General features: G+C 39.1%; 1 protein-coding gene across 8 annotated transcripts in view; it reads left to right on the top strand.

Moving 5' to 3' along the window:
- ZFHX4 (zinc finger homeobox 4) overlaps nucleotides 1-7,371 on the top strand; it is a 157,172-nt gene that overhangs the window by 15,157 nt on the left and 134,644 nt on the right. The window lies entirely within an intron of this gene.

Here is a 7,371-nt window from a genome sequence, read left to right on the forward strand (position 1 = left end):
ACAGTTTTGATATTAGTAGAAAAGGAATCAGGCCTTTAGCCACAAGTTGAAATCTCATAAAATCAATTTTAAAATATTTAATTTCTTCTTTTTGCACCACCGTTCCCATTTTCAAGGATGGTATGCTTGGCACAGGAGGCACCACAGGGTCTGTAAGAAGGAGGTTTCGCAGAGACACTGATGGAGGTTGATTCTGTCCCTTCACCGGGTAACAGCAGAGCTGAGGGCCTGGGAGCTGTGGCTGTGGAAGGCTTGCTCCTCCCTGTTTTGACACTGAGGCTCCTTTGTAGAGAAACGCACCTAACCTGAGGTGACAAGGCACCTGTCACTAGTAGAGCTTCAATGTTTGGGGCACTGATGGAAATCTGGAGTAATCCCAGTTATTTCTGCACTTGTTCCAGAACATGGTAGTGTAATAGATCAGAATAACATCTTTTTGAAGAAAACAAAAACATAACTTATTTCTTGCCCTTCCTTGTTGGGGAGGATCTTTTGATTGAGGATATTTTGATTATTCAGAAGGCCAGAACTTTCCTGAGAAGATAGAGAGGGAAAAAAAAAATCTTGGCTTTGCCAAGTGTTAATATGACCATTTCAAACACAGGTGTTTTTTTCATGTGAGAAGCCATGGCTGTCCACCTTCAAATCAGAATTTTTCTCTTTACTTAACACCTAGCACTTCTTATATCTTCCCCACTCAAGAAAATAAGGGTGTGAGTGAAAAGTAGCTTCTTAAAAGGGAATTTATTCCTGTGGGTTTCTATCTGATCCTTTTATATATATATATTTATATCAAAATATGGTTATTGATTTTGTTTACAGCACTGAGGTTTTAAATTAAAGAAAATGTAACATCTCCAAAATAAATTATTTAGCTGTATGGCAAATGTCACCCCTCAATCCCTGAATTCCTTGGAGCTTTATGAACTGCTTGAGAAAAAAAAAAAAAAAAAGAAAAAAAAGAGAAAAAAATCAGGTTGCTTGCCATGCCACTGCAGCCATCTGCAGGGTGGGAAGCATCACCCTGTGTGCAGCCAGCCATGAGCCATGCTGCTGCAGCGCAGTGATATGCTCAGGGGCCTTCTTCCAGCAGGAGCAACTAACTGATTGCTGTAGGGAGACAAAATCTGATTTCTCACTGGGTCATCAGCCAGTGCACTAGGACAGGCGTTTCAGCTCCAGCAAGAGGCATTGCTGGGGCTGTTTTAATTCACGCGTGGTCGTGCCTGTGGGTTTTTCCCTGCCTGGATGCATAGTTTCCTCAGCACTGCTGCAGTTTCCCATTGTGACCGAGGGCCTGGTCCAAAGTCCAGCGCCGCCTCATCGATTCCCCTCGGGCTTGGATCAGGCCCTTGCAAAGAAGAGTGCCATCTGCTGAGGCACCCACTGCAATTCAAGCCCCATCCCCAGTCTGAAGCACTCTCTGAAATCACAGGGCAGAGCGCTGCGGTCACAACTTTTTCCCGAGTGGGTGGAAAGGCAACGAGAGACAATGGAGTCAAAAATGTTAGTATTTAAATATAGCAGAAAACTGGGAGCCTGACGATAGCTCAGCTACTACCGAGGAAATTCAGCCATCTGGAGTTTGTGACACATCCAGAAGGGGGTGGGGTGTGCGGGGGAGACCTTAAAAATGAAGGATTTCATTGCATGTTGAAATTTATTCTCTGAGCAGGCTGCTGCTTTACTGTTGAGCAATGTAGGTCTCTGAGTGGTTTTGTGCATCAAAGATGTACGTACTGAGACACCTAGCTCCTTGCCACAATCGGATGTTAACAATAATGTTTCTGGACCAGGCTTCTTTGGCCTAGTCCTGAGCTTACTGGTTCAATTCAGTTTATTTTTCAACGTTATAGTTATTTTATTTTTTATTTATTTTTTTTGAGGCGGTTTGAATTTTTTAAATACATAAAATGGCAGTGATCTATAAACATTCCTGGTTTCGGTTGGGGCTGTGCAGAAGGGCTGAGTCTGCTCTCAGCATATATATATATATATATATCTGTACATGATTTTAACAATTGGAGGCAAAGATATTAGAAATTTTCTAGGTTCATTTAAAAATGTATTCAATTTAAACAAATGCTGAATTGTGTATGGTTTGTCTGGGAATTACTTAGGCTGCACAGTGTAATAATATTTTATTAGCTGTCACTTGTTTTTTGGGAAGAAAATGGTGATTTTTATGTTGTGTGTTACTTGCAAACTTGGCACTGACATGGGACAGTCCCCAAACATGAATTTCTATAAAGGTGGGACAGTAGTTGCCCAAAAGGTGAAGATTTGAGAAAAATTGGGGTGGGTCATTTCTTTCCTGAAATGAAGCAGGGTACAGATTAGGAGCCATTAAGGTTTGCTAGGAGTTGCTGGTCATAGAAGCCTGTTTAAGTGCTCACTGTCAACAAGGAAATCATGGGCAGCACTTAAAGTGGCTCACCTCTGATTTATTCATAAACCTCACACGAGCACTTGGCTTTGTTCTTGCTCTGGTAAGGGGGAACTGATGCCAATAAGAACAGGAATAAAGAGCTTCTTGCATGGTCCAAAAGTGAATAGCACTTTATCTCAAAGCATGACCTCCATTCCCAAGATCTGTTGTGTTACAGTTGACTCCATCTAGATGTGTATTCTCAGATGAATTGCTAGAAGAGGTTACAACAAATATATACTTTGTAAACCCTCTAGATGTAACAAGAACTGTGTAACTGGAACTTAGGTTCTAACTTGACAGAAAGGTTGCAGTATTTGTAGTGAACTGAGAGATTTCCGCTTCAGACAGCATTTTATGCTAGTGTGTTTAATGTGAGTCAGAAAATAGTATGATTATATGGCTGTGATTCAAGCAAAAAAATTATATTCTTTAGGGGATTCATTTGAAAAATGTATTTTGATAAACAGACATGCAGAAACACGAACTAGTTCAGAAAGAAAAAAAAAAAGGAAAGAAAAAAAGTTGACTTCATTTTTAGGCATATTTGATTGCTGTTGCTATATTTTTATTTCTCTAAAAAAGGCAAAGTAGTGCTAGCAGTCCATAATGGGGGAAGGGACCTTTTGAAGACGGTCAACTGCCATGTTTGCACTGGGGCAGAGGTTGAGTACAGTTACTTAAATCCCCAGAGAAACATTTAGTTAACGCTGGTCTCTTTCTGATCCCATCTGAGTCTGGTTTTCTTTTCTGCTTTTTAATGAAGTTTGTTTGTTGCTATGTTTAGGTTATGTTTTTAAACTGACTTGCATTTTCACAAAAGATTTGACCAAAAGAGTCATAATGGAAGACAGTGATGAGAGTTAATGATACGTCTTTGATAAAGCAGTCCTCGTGTGCAATCTGATCACAGCCATCAGCTCATTTGTCATGGCTGAAGTGAAAATGTCAGGACCAATGAGTGTATCAGTGCTGAAGGGGGCGAAAGGGCTTTTGGAGACACTTTTGTGCTGGGAGTGGGCCACAGCTTAGATACAGCTCTAGGGAAATACTGGGATTAGCCAACTCTGTGCACAAATCCCTAGCATAACAGAATTAGTTGGGAAAATGAGGTTTGTTAGGGGAAAAAAATCTGTAGAACTGCTCTAGGCTGCAGCCCAGGAACTATGCAAAGCAGTAAGGCATCTTCTTAAAATAATTTTAGCGATGTGAACTCACACACATTCCAACACAAATCACAATCGGTAGCCAACATTATAACAAAACCCATATTAATGCATTTTGCATATGTACATGGATATGCTTCTAGAAAGAAAAAAAATAGTGCATGTAAAATAAATATGGTCTTCACAATCATAAGAGAAGGTTTTCTGAATTTTACACAGAAGACAGAAGAAATTAATACAACTTATTTAAATACTAACCAGCACTGCTGATATTTTTGCATGGTTTAGTTCAAATAAAAGCTACAGGCAGTCTCCCTGCTGTAGACTTTTCTTTACTCAGAAGGTATAATTCATGCCATAAGAACATATTGACTGCTAAACTGGGACTCTGTTCTAGCTAGCTTCTTCTCTCTTTGACTGGTGGGTACAACATGCTTCTGAAGAATATCACAGTAGGCACATGTGGGGTAACTTATTATATGTGCCTGCCTTGCCATGATTGCAAATACAGTTTTTTTTAGACCTCTGAAGAACAAAGTTTAATATCCCTTACAATTTTTGTTTGTTTGTTTGTTTTTCACATTCATTACAAAACCTCTGGATACATTTGGCAGACAATTTCCATTCTCTTTCTTAACCTTGGTAAATTCATGTTCTCAATGGTGTCCTGCAGCAATGACTCCTACTGCCTAATCCCTCTGGCACTCTCATCATCAGTTTTTAATTTGTCACAGCCTAGCTTTCTTGGAAACCTGCTACTTGTCTTTTGGTAAGCCTCTTCTCATTGCTTCCTGTTAAATATCTAGGAAGAGCAGGCTGCTTTTGCCCCTGTGTTGTCCATAAAAATTGTGAAAAAATCTCAATGTCTGTGAGGTGGAGATCATACCTACCAGAGTTATTCAGCTGGTATGAAACTGTGTAGGTGTTTGACCAGGTCACGTTGAACTTGCACTACTCCAGTGCAAGTGGAGTGTGTTGTTCTGCCTCCAATGTGTGGATAGTTTACTGGGGAATTGTCCAAGTAACAGACTTACTGTCTACTTAACAGTAGATAGCTGTCTGTCTGCTAACGCTGTCTCTTAGCCTGTGGAAGGGACAGATTACCTGTTTGATACTGCAGGACTGGGGGTGTTTTGACATCACAGGCTCACACCGAGGGTGTTCAGCAGATGACTGCCATTGAGCTGAATGGCTTTTTTCCTTTGTTTAGTATTGCTGTTAGAGGTGCTGCTGCAAGTTTATTGTCTTGCCTTCACGTTTAATGGCAGTCTGAGATGAAAACTAAGTTTGATTTCAGCTCTGTTGTGTCACTGGCCTGCTAGCTGCATACAAGGACATGCATGCATGCATGCTAGCTGCATACATGCATGTCTGCGTACAGGGACCTTTGAAACAGAGCGTGCTGGAGAGCAGCACCAGCTCCCAGCTGCGCTCAGGTTGTCAGCATGCCTGCCATGCTACCATGCACTCATCCGCAGGGGAAAGCATGTAGTACGTCTCTTGACTCCTTCTCCTTTCCCAAAACTCAGGCGCAAGTTTGGGAGCATGCTGATGGGAGGGGTGGAGAGCAGGGGCTGTGCGGAAGAGCCCCGGGCTGTGGCTCAGATGGCAGGTAATCGCCACTGGTAAGACAGGCCTCCTCGCAGCAGGCTTGCCGCTAGTGTGTGAAACTGCTTGTTGTGGTCACGGGCTGCAGGCCCCCGGGCCTTCTGGGCCTCGTTTTGCTACCAACAAGGCCACAGGGGCCAAAGGTACCAGGTAGCTTTCTGTCTGGCATAGGAATTTGTAACTACGCTGCAGCCTTTAAACCCCAAACACTTCTCTGTTTATGCATGTCAGCATGAGTGGCAGCGGCAAAGTAATTTATTTCATCTAACTCGTACTTATATTTGTTAGGAGTCGTCTGCAGTTTTCTTCCATTTCATGTACAGTGAATTGTCCTCTTTCAGATAATGCACTCAAACAACCTTTTTTTTTGTTGTTTAATTCTATTGATTTACAGTATTGAAGTGAAATATCTGTTACCAGTTTCCTGCACTTTGACTGTATGTAGTCAAAGAAGCTGATGAGATTCTTCCCTCCCCTCCACAAGCCCTTTAGCTGTTTTAAATGTATAATTATCATTGCATGTCATTTGATAGCTGCACTAATTGCTGCCAACCATTGTCTGTTTGCACTTAATGCTGAAACCTGATCAACATCCTGCTTTGGTTGATGTTTGGTGGTAAACTTTAATTAACTCTTATTGCATTGAAGAAGAGCTCAGTCTCTGTGCTAACTAATCATTTACCTTCATTATGTCCTGACAGCTCCACTTGTTCCTGGTACTAATAGATACACCAGTCAGTAAATAAACCTGCAAACCTTCATGCCTTCAAGTTGTTCCACATTGATATTTTGTTGCTTAAAGTATAATGGGGTAAAGATAATTATTTCAGTTAGTTTTGTATCTCTGCTTTTCCAGACACCAATCTCAAATTGCCTTTTTCATGCCAGACAATATCATTTTAATAGTAACTGTAGATTTAAGATAACATTATTCCTTCAGCATGGTTCCTATATACATGCATCTTTTGAATCAATACAATTAAGCTTGTCTCCTGTTGGAATTCTTGTAATTATTTTTCCTGAAATACTTTTCCTGTAATGATATTGAAGTTAAAGTAATCAGGTTACTGGCAGATCATGTAAAATTCAACTCAAAATTGCTGGCTGCTTGATTTTAATTTGTCTGACATCAAGTTTGTTTGAAAAGGGATAATATGTGGTTAAACCAGGGAGCTTATAATTATGGTTGACATTTGTTTGTTTATAATGAAATCTAATTAAAGTTCATACATTTTAAAACACAAAAGTTAATTACTGAATTGCTCACTTCACTTATGCACAGCAGTCAAATTAACTTGCAGAACAAAAAATGACAAAAGACTGTGCATAATAAAAACAAAATGCCCAGCTGATCTTGGCAATACAAAACAAATTTGCCATGATAATATTCTAGAAAAAAAAAAAAAAAAAACAAAACAAAAAAAAATGCAAATGCTTTATTAATAACTAAACTGTTTAAAAAACATCCTGTATTTTCCCTGACCAGGGTGATTTTAATAGAGTAATATTTAAATGTTTAACATGACTTACAATACCCATAGCTTTTTTCTCTTCCTTTTCAGATGCAAAATTGAAGAATCTTGTACTTTTGTAAATGTACTCAAAAGCATAATTCTTTATTTTTTGTTTTCAAGACTTTTTCTGAAGTAATCTAGAGTTGTAGTATCTCAAATACTTGCTCGAGTACCTGCCTCATGGTAACTTATAGATAGATAATAGCAGCATTTTTAGCATGCAAGCAAATTAACATTTGGAAAACAAACAAACAAACAAACAAAGTATTATAACTTTTATTTCACAGCTGGTTTTGAGACAACAAAGAGCTAGGTGAATATTATAGAGCCACTTTGACTCAGCCATTATTTTGCCTATACATCCAGACTTGAGTAAAATCCCAAAGTTTGTGTTAATTTACACTCTAAAAGATTATACTACTGTATTTTCCATCCTTAAAGTATTTTTAGTATATTTAATTATGCTAATATTACATTATTGTTAAATTAGGCTTAAGTTTAATGAAGCAAAAAAAATACATTTCTCTATTTTTTCTTAAAAGCTGTGAACACAAATGGTCTCTTTTATAGTGTTTGAGAACAGGTGACAGATCCATGCAGTGTGTTTTTTAGTGAAGACAATTAGGATTAATTTTCTAGCTGTTTCTATTTGATT

Source organism: Anser cygnoides, chromosome 2 (genome assembly GCF_040182565.1).
Source record: "Anser cygnoides isolate HZ-2024a breed goose chromosome 2, Taihu_goose_T2T_genome, whole genome shotgun sequence".
In the NCBI taxonomy this organism is placed as follows: domain Eukaryota; kingdom Metazoa; phylum Chordata; class Aves; order Anseriformes; family Anatidae; genus Anser; species Anser cygnoides.